This window comes from Lissotriton helveticus, chromosome 1_2, assembly GCF_964261635.1.
Source record: "Lissotriton helveticus chromosome 1_2, aLisHel1.1, whole genome shotgun sequence".
Lineage (NCBI taxonomy): Eukaryota > Metazoa > Chordata > Amphibia > Caudata > Salamandridae > Lissotriton > Lissotriton helveticus.
This window is the reverse complement of record NC_136058.1, coordinates 257,515,239-257,535,484: the sequence shown is the minus strand read 5'-3', so window position 1 is coordinate 257,535,484 and position 20,246 is coordinate 257,515,239.

Genomic DNA, 20,246 nt, shown 5'->3' with positions numbered 1-20,246 from the left:
AAATGTATCACATACAATTCCACTTTTACAACGTTCTTTATTGTTGCCTCTTTTAATATCCTTTGTGCTTTATTCTTTAGGAAACAGATAGAAGTGAGTGTGGTGGTCACCACATGTAAGACATGAAGAGTCCAAATGTTGGAGCACAGTGTTGGAAGCTTTGAGGCAGTACCTGGAGCAGCCTCCGTTAATATTGTGTATCTCTCTATCAGTGCTGGAGAGAGTGTAGGTGAGACCTAGTCATGCTTTTACCAAGTTACATCCATGCAAAAATAAGAGTCTTGAGCTTCCCAGTGAAGAGTATGGGCTTGACTGTTAAGATGTGCGCTTGATACCGTTGTCTGTTTCTGATGCCTCTTCCTATGATAACTTTTTAGCAGTGCTAATATACTATTGTTGTTTGCAGTAACACCATCAACCTAGATTTGGCCAAACATATATCTCTTGACTGTGACGTGTCTAAAATGCAGTCGTCTTTCATATCTTATAATTGGTTTGATGACATGGCCAAATCACACTTGCAAGTTACTAATCCCTTTCGTTGAAGCCCTGGCTATTCCTTCCATAGAATCAACATCCTGCTCCTAAAGTTTTTATAGAATAAAATGCAAATATTTTAGCAGTGCTTAATTTGAGCAGGTGCTTTCAGGTGCTCAGCACCGGCACTTCTTTCACAGGGCCGGGGCTTCAATTTCTGATCCTGCAGGTGGTGCTCTCAATATTAATTGTTCAAATTCAAAATAAAAAGAATAACATACATTGCATAGTGACTGGCTGGTAAATGTTCATAGGCAGGCTGGGATACGCCAGTCCAGGCAGGCATGATTGTGTAACCCGATGTTAGTGAAGATGTCATCACGCTGATCACAAATCTGAGAAGTCATCGACAAACTATGGCTTTCATTCTATCCCCCTAGTCTGCTGCACCCTGCCACTGCCTGAGCCTAAACTTCCCATTGGATAATTGTAGCTGAGGGCTGGCTCATGAGGGAGTTGAGGCAAGGAAGCTGCACAAGCGCATTTGGAACTTGGAAGTGAGTGAGGGCTATTGAGGAAGAATAAATGAAAGTAAGTGTGGACTTTCCACTTGTTGCGTAGCCAGGGTAGCAAATCCGGCAGCCCTGCATTGCTGCTATCTTCAAGGTGCTCAATGCCACTGTGGCCCAACACAAAGTTTGTGCACCATGGCGTCACCTGTAGAATCTGTGTGCTGCACCCTAGCATGGTAATTGCTGAGTGTGAGTGAGCCCAGTAGGCACCACGGCCACACTTACCGGCATTGAAAGCTGGGGACAATGCCTGTGCTGTGGCAGGCAGGGTCACAGCAAGCTGAGTAGTGGATGCCAATGCCTTCGCCATCCCTGGACCTACTAATTACAGGCAGCACTAGCAGTGACATGACCTGCTGTGCTCGAGCAGCAGCCTGTTCCGCAATAAACCCAGTCATACCACACTGATTAATATATGCAAAAAAGCATTTTTATTTGGTGCGCATTTTGTTTTTGCACTCGTTGTAGGTAAGAAAGTAAAACACGTCATCTTCCTCTTCTTTAGGAATGACAACAGGAAAACGCTGAGTTCAAAGTAGCAGGGACATGTACAGGCTGACGACAGGGTCACAGGCAGCAGCAGTGTTAGAGATGTGAGACAGCAAGATTAAAAAGGACAAGAAACAACAAGAGAGGAGAGAGATAAAACGGAGCAAAGTAGAAGAAAAGGAGGAGAGCAAATCAGATACAAAGAGAAAGCAGCCATGATGTGAAGAAGATAGCTTTAGGAAGAGAATGAAAGGTTGTGGAGGACAGGACAGAGGAAAAAAAGCAGACAAATGATAAAATGGAGACACAGCTAATCACTGCTAGAGAGTGAAAGTAAAGAGCCAAGATCGAGGGCAGAGAGAGCAGAGCATGGATAAAAGTGAAAAGGGCAGGGCTAAAATGAAAAGAGGGCAAATCAGAAATACAGGATGTGACAAAGATGACAGAAAACAATTAGAGAGATGAGAGGATAGAGTCTTAGAGCAAATACTTAGGGGACAGACAACAGATCAAGGTTAGCAGATAGAGACTGAGGCAGTGAGAGTGTTGAAAGTGGGGCTCACCGGAGGAAGAAGTGAGCAGTGACCTCCTTGGCAAAATTTTCAGCACCTGCAATTCTTTTTTTACAAATTAAGCACTGTATTTTAGAAATAAATACTATATATTAAAACATACAAATTCACAAAATACACTTAAAACAATATAAATTACAGTGATAGGATAGGACACACAAAGACATAACAGCAATATTACAAATATTAAAACATTATAATCTTCCCTGCGATATTTTGACCCATGATATTTTGGGCATAATGGTATTTAAAACACTATGGGCCAGATGTAGGTCGCCAAATACCGGTCGGTAACGGCCGAATTCGTCCGTTACCGACCGGTATTTGGGATTTGACATGTAGGGGGCCTCATATTTACAGAATCGGTATATTTACCGATTCGGTAAATTTACAGAATCAGTAAAATACCGAATCGGTAAATTTACCGATTCTGTAAATCCATATGTAGGTGGCACTTCAAAGAGTGCCACAGGCCCTTTAGGAGTCGGTATTTACCACCCAATCCTATTAGGTGATAAAATACCGAATTCCAGTGTACATGCACATCTGTGCATGTACACCAATGCCATGTGACACAAAGACATGCCCTTAGGGCATGTCTGTGTGTGCCACATGGCACACAAGCCTGCAATTGGGGTGCTACAGGGTGTCAATGTGACACCCCGTTCCCCCTGCCAGGATTCGGTATTTACCGATTCGGTAAATACCGAATCGGTATTTCCCATTGATTCCTATGGGCTTCAAGGCCCATAGGAATCAATGGGAAATACCGATTCGGTATTTACCGAATCGGTAAATACCAAATCTTACAGAATCGGTAATTATAAAAGAAAAATTACCTACATCTGCATACTTCCAATTTACCTACTCTTAAATACCGAGTCGGTATGATTCGGTATTTAAGAGTAGGTAAATCGGAATTACCTACATCTGGCCTTTAATTGGTGTATCACCGTGATCTTTGCACAGTATTTTGTTGGAACTTCCCAAAAAAAAGAAAAGGTGTCCTCATTGATTACAAAGGTTTGCCACTGGATACACATGGAAAAAGTATGGCAGCACTAAATAAAATGAAAGAAGCATCCTCCTCCGAATGAATGGGCATTTATGATTTTACAACTAGTCAGAGCTTGCACCAAACACCTCTCCCAGACTAAGTTTTGGCTCCTCCACAAAGCTTTTTGGACTCCAGCACGCCTCTTCTTACATAACATTAGAGACAACGTCACATGCTGGTATTGCAACGAGGAAAAAGGCGATCTTGAACACTTACTACTAAAATGTGTATGTGTTACAGCCTTCTGGGACAAAATCTTTGCGTTCATCACTAAATTATTCTCCATCTCCCTCACAAGAGAATTTCCCACCCTAGTTTTGGGATTTACTAAAGCCACTGCGCTATCCGAGGACGACAAGGCCTTACTTGTCCTCCTATTTACAGCGGCTGTGAAAATAATCTTAAACAATTGGAAAGACACCCGCAAAGCATCCTTTAAACATTGGTTAAACTGGATCTCCAACCTGAGAGGCGCTGACAATATTTCACTCCTGAACACCCCTTGGCGCCCCCCTCATAGAAGAATGTGGTCTTCACTAGACAACTACTTTAGTGTGCATAAACCCCCATGACTCCCCCCTCGGCACCCCCAGTTCCTTGGGCCAAACCCCCACCCATACACTTGCCTCTGAGCCTACCTCGCCATTGCTGCCTATACCTGATATTTTCTCACTGCGACGATTATCACTCGTACACCATCATTTACCACTTCTGTGAAGATACTATATGTGCTGCTTATAATTAATGCCATGACACTTCCAAGCATCGCTTTTATTTTGGTTTTTACCTGAAGATTGTTTTTGACCCCATTGTATTGTCAATACCACTGTACCTGTTTTTCTCTATTATGTATCAATCTGAGATAGTTGCATCCTTATCTACTACTCACATCATGGTCAATTATTTTTTATCATTTTTGTATGTATGTTTTTGATTCTGTTGAAAACTCCCAATAAAACATTGTGAAAATTAAAAAAAATAAAAAATCAATGTAAAACAAAATATTGTGAAAACTGAGCCTGGCACAATCAGATAAAAGCATATTAAAGAGCAGACAAATTGCTTCTGCATTAAACATGTATTGACAAAGTACAAGTCCTGGCCTTGGCAAGCTGGTGTGATGATTTAATTGTTTTTATTTTTATTGTAAGCATGTGCCACAAAAATATAAAGAACTTAGAAAACAAGCCAGGCCCAAGACACAAGCTGCATTTTGTAGCACGCGAAGTAGTACAACGGTAGTACTAGTTACTTACTGCAAAATGCAATTCACAAACCTATGATTGTAAATATGTAACTCCACTCCTATCTTTTCTATAGGGATATCCTCACACATGTAAGTTTCCTACTCAGAAGATATTGTAGGAGGGACCAGGGAGAGTGACTGAAAAAAGGGGTATGCTTACTACTAAATGGAACACCTCCCACCCACACAAGATTATGTCCATTGCTATTGACAAATTGCACTACTAAAGGTATTACAGCCAAAAAGGACCCAAATCAGCAGTAAATGTATTCCAGCTCAGTGCTGGAGTAGGTCCAGAACCGCACCTGGCTATCCACTGGTACTGCAATACCCTTAATAGCAAAAAAAGGCTATGGGGACTTCGAATAAAACCCTATTGGAAATATTGTTACATTAAATGACATGATTTAAACCATATAAAACTATTCATAAGATTATGTTAAAAAATTTGTGAAAAAGAAAAAATGTTTATTATTTTGTTGGAAAATATTTCCATAACCATTTTTGGAATTTATCATAAATATACCTTATTTTTTACCAAAAGGAAATTATTTTAATTTTAATTAATTCTGTACGTCACTTTTAATAATTTTAATACATAATAAAAATAAATATTGTTTTTACTTTAAATGTAAACATCAGAAAATTAATTTTAATAGATTCAAAATAATTACATTTTAAACTTAGCAAATTTAGTGCTGTAGCATTTTTTTATTCTGTTCTAAGTTTAACGTAATTATAAAATTAATTTGATATACTATTTAATGTGCATATTTTGTTAATAATTGTTTTCAAGTTAATCAGACTTCATTTTTTTAATTTTCTTCATACTTTCCCATAGTATCAGTCTCTGCCACCTGGGCTGGTAGGGTTCCTGGGTGCTGGCTAAGTAAAAGTCTGAGTTTAAATAATGTTGCCATCCCTGATAACAAGGGTGAGGCATAGTTTGACATATGGGCTGACAGAGCACACTTTCCTTCCTCCCCCTGGTGTTAAAAATACTTTCTGATATCTTGGACTGGGCTCCAAAAACCAAAATCTGTGATTCACTATATTACGTTTCTTCCTTTTTCTTTTTAGGGGTCGCCTATTATATCCCGCAGGGATTAATTGGCGAGTTTATAGCAGTTGAAACAAACTCTTGAAACCAAGGGCTTTGGCAGGCGGATTACTCACAGTGCATGTTCCCGTGCACGCGTTTGCCATTTGCCCTCCCCACCCACCCCCCCGCCTCGCATCATCGCATCAGACCCGCCACAGCAATACCCAGAGCTTCAGACTTCAAAGGAATGCTCTGCCCCCCTCTGCCACTTCACGCGCTCCGCAGAATCAGCGCTGCCTGTCCTTCAAAAGCAATTCACGGCAACTTGGTCTGATGTCAGTTGATTGCCGTCTACGATCATACAGGCTCCTTTGTCAGCCTCAAAATGGGGGATTCTGAGTCACTCTTTCCGGTTTGTGCAGAGGTGGAAAATGATCCTTGTCACAGAGAGCTGTCAGCGAGTGTGCACATTTTTCAAGTACAAGAGAAAACACATGACTGTTTTTTTTAGTTCTATCTTATGCAAAGCTGGTATGCTGCACACAAACCACAGATTATACGATTTCAAATATTAAATGTGCCCATTTCTTTGGCTTAAAGAGCATATTCTGGCATCTGACATGTATTAAAGTCAAACATTAATTCCTTTTCATAATGGCTGTGTTAATAAAACACAACAACCAGGTCTATTACAAGGCCAAAATATATACTCTGTGTTGGTTCAGGAAAGTAATAAGTATTGCCATTACACTGGGTTCTGCTCCATAAAACTTATCATGCCATTTTAAGAATGCCTTGTTTTTTCAAAAGCTTTGATCAGTGTCACGTGATAAACAGATTAAACCGCCTGTTCTGCATATAAAAGCAGATCCTTAACCCATTGTCTGCTAAAGGCAGTGCCTTTTGTTCAGACATTCAAATAATGTGATCTTATTCAAAATGACAGCATTAACATATACAATAGTCCTTACCTAAAGAAACCCCCATTTATGCGCTGAGCAGCTAACAATCAGCATTGGTCATAAACCAGAGGCTTGACACGTGGTGTAACAAGGCTGATCATGGAAGGAATTAACCGCTCGTGACCTTGTATCGGGCCACTACCTTTCCGAGTGACTTGAAATAACAAGGTTCACGCTGATGCCCTCTTGCCAACAGCGACCAAGTGACTAACAGCAAAATAGGTTACTTGTACGTAAACAACGAATCCAGATTTAAAACACATAGGGGCATATTATCAAGGGGTTTATCTCCGCTTTTTTGGCTTTAAAATCCAAGAAAGCGGAGATAAAATTATCTCCCTATTACCTAGCTGTCGCTAACACCAGTTAGCGACAGCTAGTAGGAGATAGCGACCATCTTGGGCCCCGCTTTGCATGTCAGTGATATTTATCACTAATGACATGCAAAGTGGGTGTGCCAAGATGTTAGTGACTGGAAACAGTCGCTAACATCGCTATCTCCTATTACCAACTTGTGGAGATATTCGCGCTAAGCGCAAATATCTCCAAAATCTAACACCTGCCCCAGAGCAGTTCTTAGCCATGTTATCCAATGGTAGGTGGATAACATGGCTAAGAGCATTTGCTCGGTAATGCATGAATATCGCTGACTTTTCAGCGATATTCATGCATTGCGGCCGATTTTTATCGCTTAGGAGATAAACCTTGATAATAGCAAGGTTCCTAAGCGATAAAAATCGCCGCAGCTCGGCGATAAAAAAATTGCCGCTAAGCCAACATAGCGATAATTATCGCTAGTTGTTGGTAATATGCATAAAGATTAATAGTTCTCCATGCTGTGTAAAACCACAAACCACTCCGATCATCTCGAAATCACAGCAAAACAGCATTAAAACGAAAAAGGTACTCTTTTAAACTTATATAAAGTCGCACTATTCTCCAATATTCGCTTCTCATCTGTTTCTGTTTATAGCCAAAGTACGTATTTACATTTCTGAAATCTGGAACATGATCTTGTTTTTATTTTAGATAAAATGTGCCACTTTCCTGTTGTAAACTATTGACAGGTATGTTTATGTAACTTTCCTGTCCAGGGTACACTGCCTGTAACGTCGCTGAGGGGGTTAAAGTGCCCGATGCAGAAATCTGTGTGAAACTTTCCAGTCACATGTACCAATGCTAGTAAGGTATTTGAGGGCTCGGGTTTAATGTGCTGAAAGCAGAGCTCTGTGTATCAGGACAGGTTACAAGTTTAAATATGTTTAGTCCGTATTTATTATGCGTGTTGAAAGTGGACCCTGGCACCGTCGTAACTCACACCTCAGCCTCACTCGCATACACAGTCTGGCGGGAGATTATGGTGGCATTGGTGTGAGAGTCCAGACGAAGGGCAGCTGCACACACTGTCTTATTAACCAAGCCAGAGATCAAGCACAACAGACCTCTCCGCTCCAGTCTCAGTCTCCAGGAAACGCGATGCCTTTTCGCCCAATTCTTCTGCCTGACAGGAACGTCAATGTACTAGATCTCGCATTTACGCGACTTTGAGCAAATTGCATTGCAAATGACGATGCCCTTTATTTATGTTTTTGTTATTGAAACATAAATAAAAGGCATTATCATTTACAATGCCAATAGTTTAAACTCGCGAAAATATTAGACTCGTGTTTGTGAGAGTTTACGCTATTTTGGCATTGTAAATGACAATGCCATTTATTTATCTGTTTTCAAAACCAACACATAAATAAAAGGTTTGTCATTTACAATGCCAATAGCTCAAACTTTTGCAAATGCAAGACCTATTGCATTGCAAATGCTTGTTTGGTATGGTGGGCTTTCTGCCCCTTCAGGAGGGCAGATTAGTGGTTAATGCCCCAATTGTTACCCATAAGGGGGAGAAACTATCTGAGGAAAAAGAATCTGGGTGCAGTGACCAATGCCAGAACAGGACTGCACCCCACCCCTAAACCTTTAAATATTTTTGCTCCTGGCCTTCTCCTTCACATTCTGATACCTTGCTGGGCAGAATGAGGCATTTAGCCTCTGTCTTCTTACTCCAGGATGGCCGGAAAGCCCACCAGACCACCAAGGAAAAAAGTGAGAATCAGAATCAGATGTGCAGTGCTTGACATCCTGATATTGTGCTCCAGCTCCCACCCCGGGCACTAGACATTTATTCTGCCTCCTTAGAGGATATGGCTGAAGGATTCACTTCCAATCTTCCTGACTGGGGTGAGGGGTGAGGGGTAGGGGGGGTGCAGAAATATCAGTAAAAAACAGAGCTTAGGGCCTGATTATGACTTTAACCTTGCATTCTTGCGGTTGGACAGCCAGCATATCTGGCTGTCCGACTGCTGGATCTCAATGCGGGCAGGGAGGCCACCTTATGACGACCCCCAGACCTCCGCCAGTGCCAAGATAGGAGCTTCTACAGTGGTGGCAGTGTGGACAGCAGTGATCAATGGTGGCGGTGCCGGCATGTGCACTGCCGTGGGAACTATGACCTGCCTTTACGCTTACCTTTTTTTTGGTGGGGACCCTGACTTTCTGGAGGCACAGCAGTGTGGCCAGCATTGCCTTCAGGCTCACTCTTAGAGATGAAGCATGCTGCTGCCGTGGATGCACTGCCAGCATTCCGCTAGCCCCGTGGTAAACTCATGATGCGGTGGTTGGGATGCTGCCGGCTTGGCGGTATTCTCTTGACTGCTGCTGTGGTGAGCTGGTTGTGTGCCTGACTAACTCGTTAGTGCGCTCTGGCATCAGGTGCTACCGACAGGAAGTTCCCAAACCCATTGGAGGAAGGAAGAGTGTTTACTTGTCTCTGCCGGCTCATATGTCAAACTTACATCAAAGAAGCCATATTTTCTGTCATCCGCCAAGGGGTTGGCTTCAGCATTGAGAGACTTGCTCCAGGGTAGGCAGAAAGGCTGTCTTGGGCCATGAGGAGTGGGGCAAGACATGTCAGCCACTATCCCATTCCTTTTTTTAAACCCTTTCCCTGATGTTTAGTGGTCTAGCTACCACCTGTATGCAACCCCGGGAGACAGAAAGACTTTCTTGGGGCAAGAGGTGCTAGGTTCAGCCTCATGCTAGGACGAATAGCCCCATCCCCCATATTGTTTCATTTGTTCTGTTCTTGGTCTCTAGTGGGCTTTCTGTCACCTTTCTTCCACCTTGGGAAGCAGATTGTATGTCATCACCACAATCTGACCCCCAGGAAGGCAGAAAGACTGTTTTGTCTTTAAAGGTAGCCCGAATTTAGGATAGACCGTCCACCGCACAATTTGTACAAAAAATCTATCCTTGGTGTCTAGGGAAATTTGGGTCCCCTGGAGTGGGCAGATTGTTGAGAGCTCCCCAATTTTACATACAAGTGGGTGGACATGCAGTGATCATTGAGCAGGCATCCACTAGAAAGCAGTGCCATTGAAAAAGGGAGTTGTATTACAAAGCAATGAACACAATGAAAGTAGAAAGAGACAAATGGCTTCTTTTTTTATTTTTTATTTATAAAGTTTTATATAGCGCAAACTTGACCCTAGAAGGGTATCAGAGTGCATTACAAATAGTTCAATAAGTAGAAAATAGATAACCAAGAAACATATACGCAAACATTGTCCGTTGCAAATCAAGAGTGAGACCGTGATTTATAAACCAGGACTCAGATGCATGTGCAAGCCCTGGTTGGAGAACTGCATCATATCAGTATCCAGAGAAAGAGTCAGTGGGTTTAATTCAGAGATTTTTTCATTAAAAGCAGGTTGACTTCTTTTTTGAATGAAGTGATTGAAGGGATCAGTCTGATTCTAGGGGCCAATCTGGAGAAGGCACGGTGATATGTTTTTCTTTCTTGAAATTTTTGAGGTTTCAACAGTAAGGTTCTGGTGCTTCTGGATGATCTGCCACCGCCGTACAGTTCCAGTTTGTCAGCTAAGTACTTCAGTGTGTTGAAGTGTATGGCTTTGTGGATCATGCAAGCAATTTTCATCTGAATCCTTGCCTCATAAGGAATCCAGTTTAGTGCCGTTAGATCTGGAGTGAAGTGGTTGTACCTTTTCAATCCAGTGATGAGCCTTGCAGCAGCGTTAAGGGCTGCCCTTAGTGGAGCCAACTTGGATCTCAGCAGACCACAAAGTGTAGCATTCCCATAGTCTAATTTGGGGATCACTAGTGCTTGCACGCTGATTTAAGGTCAATGGGCCTCATTTATGATGCCATGCGTCACTTTTACGCCGCCGGTGCGTCACTTTTTGTGACGCACCAGTGGCGTAAAAAATGCGCGTTGTTGCGCCATATTTAAAAAGTGACGCATCTATGTAGATGCGTCACTTTGTAAACCCCTGTGCCACATTATACCTGCGCCAGGTATAATGTATGCAAGGGGGGCGTATTGACGCAAGGAAGGGTCGTAGAAGTGACGCAGTGAAATCTATGAGATTTCACTGCGTCACTTTTAGGACGCAGTTGCGTCAAAATCTTGCGCCTGCCTCACAGCGGGCGTAAGACTGACGCAGGCCCTTTCACAGGGGACTTGCCCCATATGAAAGGGCGCATTGCTGGAGCTGCGTCACTTTTGTGACACACTCCAGCAATGCGTCACTTTTGCGCTTACAGATACGTCAGAAATACTGACGTATCTGTAACTCCTTGTGACATGATGCGTCATACATTAAATATGACGCATCAGGAATGTCGCAAGGAGTGCGCACTGAGAAGTGACGCATCGCTGCTTTCACGCAGCGATGCGTCATTTCTCATAAATGAGGCCCATTGAAGGGGAGGGGGATGAAGGGTGTGGATTTTCTTAGAATGCTCATTTGAAAGTTTGCTCCTTTGGTGGCTGAGCTGGTGTGTTTCTGCATGTTGAGATTCTTGTCAAGTATAATTCCCAGTGATCTTGTGGCACCTATAATGTGTGGAAGGCAGTTGAAGGTTGTTAAGTGTTTAATCCAATTTTCAATATTGAGGGATCATTTTGGTGGGGCAATTAAGAGGAATTTGGTTTTGATCAATTTGAGTTTAAGGTGGTTTCTGGTTAGACAGTTTTTTTTTTGGGATAGTTGTGATGAGTAGACGGATATCCTCGGGGGAAGAGATTTTAAGGTATAGTTGGGTGTCATCTGCATACATGTGGTATTGTACATTGGACATTTTCAGAATTTCGGTTAGAGGCTCCATGAACAGGTTAAAGAGAGTAGGTGATAAGGTGGACCCCTAAAGTGACCGGAGTGGACGTGAACAAGGATTGGTTAACCTTAATTGTTTGAGTTCTGTTGTGTAGAAATGAGGTGAACCAATTTAGGACAACCCCTGCTAGTCCCATTATTTGTTCAAGTAATTCAAAGAGGCTGTCATATTTGACCTTGTCGAAGGCTGAGGATAGGTCTAGGAGTATTAGGAGGCAAGATTTGTTCTCATCTAGCATTTTAAGTGCATCATCATATATGTGTGTTAGGACTGTTTCCATGCTGTGACCCGACGGAAACCGGATTGGAATTGGTCAATAAGGTGGAACTGATCAATGTGATTTCATAGTTGGGTATGTACGCATTTCTCAAGGAGCTTTGCCAGACAGGGAATGGTGGAGATGGGACGGAAGTTATCTGGGTTTGAAGGATCTGCTGTGGTTTTTTTTAGAATGGGGGTTACCTGCCCTGATTTTGGGCAGTCTGGTAAAGCCCCTTGGAGTAGTGAAGCATTCAGTGTCTTAGTCTAGAGAGGGAGTAAAGAAGTTTAGATCTCATTGAAGATAATAGCTGGTAGAGGGTTGCTGAAGTGGTTTGAAGGTTTAAGTGTTGTTAAGATATTAAGAATGGCAATTTCATCAAAGGTTTTGAAGGTATGCCACGATGCGTTGTTTTTGAGGGCGAGTTCTTGTAGGTTTGGGTGCTGAACAATCATATGCGTGCCTGGGCTATTTGGGGTTATCGTCGGGAGGAGCTCAATTACTGTTTGGAGATCACTTTCAATATTTTTAGACTTTTAAAAAAAAAAGGAGGCAAATTAGTTGCAGCTTGGCAGCGGAAGGGATTCCATTGTGTAAGGGTTGGGTTTTTGAGTAGACTAATGTTTGATCATTTCGAACAGTTTTCTTGGACGATTTCTGGCTTTGTCTAGTTGAACTCTGAAGAAATTTACTTTTGAGTTTCTGATGTGAATATTGTATGTGTTCCTCAGTGACCGCAGGTGCTTGAGGTGTTCAAGGGATGGTGAGGATCTCCAGACTCATTCAGCTAGCCTCAAATTGCGTCTTTCTTCATTTAGGCTCCCATTGTACCATGGTTTGGAGTCTGTAGTGGACGGTCTTTTTAGCTGTAAGGGCGCAACTGTATCAAGAATGGTTGTCATGGAGTTGTTGTAGTGGGTTGTAAGATCATGGACATCTGACACGTCCGCTGGAAGAGGCAGGATGTTATTGCTGAGGGATGTCAAGTTATTGAGGTATATGTCGCAAGTGGTCCTATTCCATTGCCTGGGTTTCTTAGGTTGCAGTTTATGTTCATCATTGATTCGGTGATGAGAAAGGTGATGTAGTGGTTGTCTGTCCAGTCGCATGGGATGATAGATTCCAGTTGAATGGAGTTTGCTTTAGCAATGATTAGGTCCAGGGCCGCACCCATGTTGTGCGTAGGGCTGTCACAGATTTGGTTCAGGTTAAGGTCTACTAGAAAGGATTTTAGGCTGTTAACTGAGGGGTCTTTTGGGTCATTCCAATGAAGGTTGAAGGCTCCGAGGAAGATCTGGGAGCAGTGTTGTCCTACGTAGGTAGTGATGATTTCCATGATTTGTTCGATAAACAAGAGGTTGTCACATGGAGGGTGGTAGATCACCTGTAGTGTCCATAGTGTTTTTTTGTTACTCGCAATGTTTATGCAAAAGTATTCACAAGTGGATAACTCAATGGTTTGCAACTGATTCACCGCGAGGTTACTGTGGTGTATGCAGGCAATGCCTTCACCCATTCTGTTCGGTCCGTCTGATCTTATAATGTCACAGCTCGGTGGGACTAATATGGTTAGGGTTGGTGCAGAGGAGTCATTTAGCCATGTTTCTGTTAGGAGTAAGAGGTCAAGCTTATGGGCAAGGGTGAGGTCATCAAAGTCCACTGTGTGTTTCATGGCAGATCTGCCATTTAGAAGTATGCATTTCAGGTGTGGTTTGGTGTCTACTGAGGTGGTCTGTACAATGTGGACCTTCTTAAGGTTGGACTTATTTACTTCTCTGGAGTTAGGCCTAGGTTCTCTGTTTGGGTTTGAGGCAATTGTTAGTATGGAAGCCAGGTTGTCTGGGTTTTTGTGGTATGCAGGATTATATTTGAGGAGAAGGGAGTGTATGTCATTGTCCGATAGGGGATTCTCAAGCCTGACAGGCCTTGTGGATGCATTGTGGTAGGTTATAGATTGCCATCTTGTGAGATGGTTGCCAACCTGTTGTAAGCAGTGCCTGTTTGTGGTACTCGTGAGTGGTATGTGTTGGGCTGTGGATAAATGTGCCTATTTTTTTCTGGAGCCCTTTTGGCCATCTGTTATAGGTCAGCTCTGATGTGATATTTATTAGGCTCTGTAGGTTAGACTTGAGTTGGTGTAGGTCTTGTGTAATTTTGTCAAGTCTAGATTCTATTGCGGTGTGGTTGTTGTTTGGGGCAGAGGGCCAGAAGGAGGGGGGTGCATTGGATTGTGTAGTTGGGTTGGTGCTGGTCTGAGGGAGATAGTGATGGGGAGGTCTGGTTGGAGATGGTTTTAGGCTTGTATTCTGAGATCGGTGGTGGGGTCGGGGTTGTGGTTTGGGGCAGAGAGCCAGAAGGTGGGGGGATGCTCTGGATTGTGTAGTTGGGTTGGTGCTGGTCTAAGGGAGATGGTGATGGGGAGGTCTGCTGGAGATGATTTTAGGCTTGTGTTCTGAGGTCGTGAATGGGATCGGGGTGGTGAAGATATTTTCTTTGCTTTCTCTTTCATGCATTCCACTTGAATAGTGACTCAAGAATATCATTGAATAATAATATTGTTTCTAAAACCACCATAATGTCAATAACATAGTGGGACAAAATATTGAAGGTAAGAATATTATTGTTTTTAAATTTCAAAAATTGTTGTTTTATAATTTCATTTACTTTACTATCATTGTAATGCTCTTTTTTCGTTTTATTTGTATAAGTTTTAGTGTTATATTCTTTCTTTAATTTTAGTTGGGATTATAGTTTTGGCTAATTTGTTAATTTAAGTATTTATTTAATGATTTAGAAACATTTTTATTGAGTCTTTTATTAGATTTTTAATCATGGTATTTTGCTATGTAAAATGAATTCTATTTTATTATTTGCTATTGCGATATTTGTTTATTTTTGTATATTTTCATAGGCTGCTGAAATTGCAGGGGGTGAGGAGTAGGAAGTGATATAAAAAAATATGTATACATGATTATTTTACCTCATTGGAGCTAATTACGATGTCGGTCAAAGAACACTGTGGCTAGTAATGGGACCGACAGACCTCTGGTCAGATTTCCCGACCTCCTAATTACAATGCAATCGCATTCCCACATTTCCCTGTGGGAGCATAGGTTAAGGACGTAAACCGATACAAAAGGGGATGATGGACGGAGCGTTTGAGCAAATCAAACACTCACCCCCAGTCAACTGATCTGGGTTTAATCCATCACCATTCTTTAGACCACTCAGCCACCCCATTTCAGACATGGTTATATGCAAATCAGTCTGACCCTGTGCCTCCTGGGAACAGTCCAGCCCGAACTGCCAAGCCATGTCTTCCATGGACCGGAAACAAGCATCCTGGGACCGGTTTCGGATTCATAATCCTCATCAGCCAGGCTATCTTGAATCCAGTGGCCAAGTGAGCAAGGGACTCACGTCTGAGCATACCCTGCCACACTTAGGGCGAACAAAGCGATACAAAAGGGAATGATGGACGGAGCGTTTGAGCAAATCAAACACTCACCCACAGTCAACTGATCTGGGTTTAATCCATCACCATTCTTTAGCCCACTCAGCCACCCCATTTCAGACATGGCTATATGCAAATCAGTCTGACCCTGTGCCTCCTGGGAACAGTCCAGCCCGAACTGCCAAGCCATGTCTTCCGTGGACCGGAAACAAGCATCCTGGGACCGGTTTCGGATTCATAATCCTCATCAGCCAGGCTATCTTGAATCCAGTGGCCAAGTGAGCAAGGGACTCACGTCTGAGCATACCCTGCCACACTTAGGGCGAACAAAGCGATACAAAAGGGGATGATGGACGGAGCGTTTGAGCAAATCAAACACTCACCCCCAGTCAACTGATCTGGGTTTAATCCATCACCATTCTTTAGCCCACTCAGCCACCCCATTTCAGACATGGCTATATGCAAATCAGTCTGACCCTGTGCCTCCTGGGAACAGTCCAGCCCGAACTGCCAAGCCATGTCTTCCATGGACCGGAAACAAGCATCCTGGGACCGGTTTCGGATTCATAATCCTCATCAGACAGGCTATCTTGAATCCAGTGGCCAAGTGAACAAGGGACTCACGTCTGAGCATACCCTAAGGACGTAAACCGGCCATAGCACATGCTCCCATAGGAAAATGGGAGGTTGTGTTCATCCCTGCACCTCCTGGCAGGCACTAACTCTGCAATGGTGGTAGAATGCCCACCCAATTTGAACTTTCTAAAGTTTTGTGATGCTCAAAGTTTTTATGTTACAGCGTGCAACCCTGATGAGCATTCCGTCAGTTTTGCGCATGACGTATACTGGAATATGTGTTGGGCCCACATCTGGCCACAACCCAGGAGACACCTCAAGCTGCAGGGTGAAGGGGGTCTTGCTAGGGGACCCCGAACAAGCTTTCCATGTCAGAAAGCCTGGCATGGAAAGCCTGTTGGAAACCATGCCTCATAATCCTGAAGGCAGAAACACCTTCCTATGAGATTACGGGCTGGTCTCCGACTGGCCAATGGGCTCCTGGAGCCCATCGGAAGCCAGTCGGAATGACCAGCCAGTTTCAATTCCGACCGGCTGTATTGTAATCAGCCGGCCAGATTTGAAACCGACAAACTCGGTCGTACAGCCTCCGACATGTCAGAGGCTTTATGACCGAAATCGTATTAGGCCCAATTATGGTAATTAATTGGTGTATTACATTGGTAAATAATGTATTAAAATGTTTATGATTTTATTTGTGTTGCTGGGTTTTTAGGCAATTGAGTGTTAAGTTTCCTAAACATTAAAATAGTAATATTTTTCAGTTTTATTAATTGCTTCATAATTATTTAATTGATATAGCAATTTAATAAATGTTTAAGTTGATTGTTTGATATTTACTCATTTTTCAGGGTTGCTTTAGAAATAAAGTGGGAGTTTTATTACATTAAATTAATGTTATCATTACTTAATATTGTGGCAAAATAGAAATGTAGCTAGTTCTATCTTTTTTTATTGTTTATATATTAGTAGAAATATTTGATATTAACATTTATTATAGGTGTTATTTTATTATATTTTGTAATTTTTATTTTTAAATATCAAATTTATATAGTATTCACAGTAAATAAATAGTATTTCAATGAAGTAGGGAAACATTTTGTCACTATTTAAAAAAATTGTTTTATTGTATTTCTTTATATTTATTTATTTGTAATATTGTAAGTTCTTTATATTTCATAATTTATTTTGTACCATTAACATATGGATTAAAACCCAGGACATTTGTGTTTTAATGGAAATAAGAAGTTTCACATTTTTATCCCAAAAATATTTTTTTCCAAAGGAACAGTCAATACATTGTATTTAATATATATGTCTTCAATATATTATTAAAATAAATTGCAAATATAATTAAATTGTAAATTTACTATATTAAAACACTAGTAATAACATTATTTGTATACCTAAAATAAATGATTTTCTTCTTAATTAAAGTATCTTTTGTAATGGGTGTGGGTTTAAAACGCGAGGGGGCTCTTTGCCGACGTGAAGATTGAGGGGTGGAGGGGCATAAGAGTAAGGATTAATCTGAGTACAATTTGGAAGGTGCAAGTGAGAGCTAAAAGCTATTTTAGCTCTCACTTACTTGTCCCTCCATCCCTCAAACTTTACATTAGCCCAAAAAAAAAGACCTCTGGCAAAGACCCCTCCCCCCCGCCCGTGCCCATTGGGCAGTGCAACGAGGAACTGCCCGTTGATGAAGCATGACACATAATTGTTCTACATATATTAATTTTGAGTGAGAGAATGAGTGAATGGTTTGATTGGCTTACAGGAGAACTCTTAGAAGGGTGTGTTCTGGTTGGCTCTCATAGGTGGCAGTGCAGCTAGGCGGCTAAGGGGGTGTGAATTGAGCCTGTCTGCCGAGGTGCGTGGAGAGGAATCATTAATATTCCCTACGCCCTGACATCCTAATGGACAACGGGGCAGCAAAATAAATTGTATGAATGAAGTAAGGAAGTAATTATAACGCACAGTGTTCACTTGAGCTTAGGCGAGAGAAGGTGGTAAGAAAAGAGAGAAGAGAAAACAGAGAAGAAAAGAAAGGCCAGGTGAGGTGAAACCTTTAGCAGATTAAACAAAAATATTGGGGCATATTATCAAGGAAGGGCGTTCCATTATCGCCGCTTTTACCATCAGGAAACTGCCGATAAAGCGGCGATAATGGGCTTGATAATATGCTCTATGAATTCCAATCGAAGCCCATGTTAGAAGTGAAGACATCTAACATGGGCTTCGATTGGAATTCATAGAGCATATTATCAAGCCCATTATCACCGCTTTATCAGCAGTTTCCTGCCGGTAAAAGCGGCGATAATGGAACGCCCTTTCTTGATAGTATGCCCCATTGTTTTTTAATTTCTTATGAGAAGTGGTATGATTGGCTGTGGCTTGCAAAGTCAAAGGTTATTGATTCCAAGATTTGGTCGCCACTGCTGAAAAAGATCTACTTCCAAAGCAAGTTGATCATACTCTTAGAACCACTGCTAGGACCTGAAAGGAACAATTAAGTAGTCGAGCAGAGCCATATTTCCAGACGTGGGATCTAAAAGCAGGAACCCATGCCCCAAAAAGCAAACAGCGTGCATTAAATGGTACCCTATGGCTAACTGGTAACCAGTGTAGTTTATGCATGGTCTCTGAGATCAAATTTTTGCAGTCCTCATGCCGGGTTGACATTGGTGTTCTAGAACAGTTGTGACTGGTTTGAGGGGTAGGCACAAATAACAGGCATTTACATAATTAATTCTAGATAGGAAGGAAGCTGCCACCATAGTAACCTATGTTTTAGTAAAATTACTTTCAGGCTCTTTCACAAGACATTTGGTTGATCTGAACAAAAGGACACCACTGCACTAGCCTGTGCTTCTAGAGGGAGTTCCTTGTCCAACTTAAAACCGAAAGTTTTTTCATGGGGTGATCAAATCTGAAAAGAAGCTGAGTGTCATTAGTAAAGCAGCATACAGTCTAAACAAGAAAAACTGACAATGTGGATCAAAGGTTTAATATGAATATTAAATAGGAGAGGGGACTCCGTAGAGCCCAGTGGAACCCCATGCGTAACTTGCACAATTTGGTTTTGAAGGGGCCCAGTGAAAGAACTTGGCTACGATCTTCAAACAAAGAGTAAAATTACTTAGGGCCTGATTCAGATCTAGCAGCTATGTCTGCCATCCCGCTGCAGTGGTGCCCCCAAATACTCCCTCAAGCTGACAACAGTCAGCCCACCGTATTTAGATGCTGCAGCAATAGACATGAGACAGCCGTGGCGGCAGTCTTCTCTGCTGGCTAACAGTACTCCATCACTGTCATGCCGGCAGGTTTGCGCCGAGCAAATTTAAAAGTACCCGTATATGCTGGTGGTGTACTGCGGCGGAGTCTTGATGGAGTGAGGACATGATGATGTGGAGATAGGTAAGTACTATTTATTTTCATCTCAATACACATATATGTTGTGAATCTGTCTGTATGTATATGTAGGTAATGTGTACTGCACATATTTTTATCATATAGCATTGCACACCAACAACATACACACACCATTGAATGTACACCCAGAATCCCTAGCTTAGATCCTGGTGACAACAGCGTGGCTGAGTGTCGTGATCAAGTAGCAGCAGCAGCACATGCTTGGACAATGGCGTTCCCCATTGAATTGGTGGTGGCATCCTGAAAACAGGTGATTTTTTATCCCTTTTTCTTTGATTCCGCTAACTCGAACTTGGAGGTTTCTTCACCACAGGTGCCTCGGCAGAAAGGCACACCATGATCTGGATGGTGTGAATCTTGTCGGTACTCGCTCCAAAAGCCACTTCTGCCTCTGACGCCGTCGACGTGGGAGAAAGATCCTGATGGAGGCAGCAGGACCAGTGTCCAGCCAACATCTAAATCGAGTGGACAGACCACCAAGGCAATATGCGGGAAGACCAACAAACAGGGAAGGTGGGACCCGATCTGCCAAGATCTAAATCAGGCCCTAAGTGAAGTTCCTCCCATGTCCATATCCATCATACGGTGGACCAGAATTGAGTCAATTGTGTCAAAGGTGGCTGAAAGATCCAGTAGTAAAAGACCAGCTGAGAATTCATTGCTTAAACTAGTTCTGTGGCCACATAGCATGATGATTAAGGGCTTAATTACAAGTAGGGTGGTCCATAGGACCGCCATATTTTCAATGGTAGTACGACCCCTGCTACACTGCGGGACCACCAGCAGTATTAGGAGTGTGGTGGTTAGACTTCCACAGAACCGATGCATCCACTGGAGATCCAGGATCCCACACCAGTAGCGCAACAGACAGCAATATGCTGGCTGAGCCACTGTGGCACTGCTGTGCATATTACGAGTTGC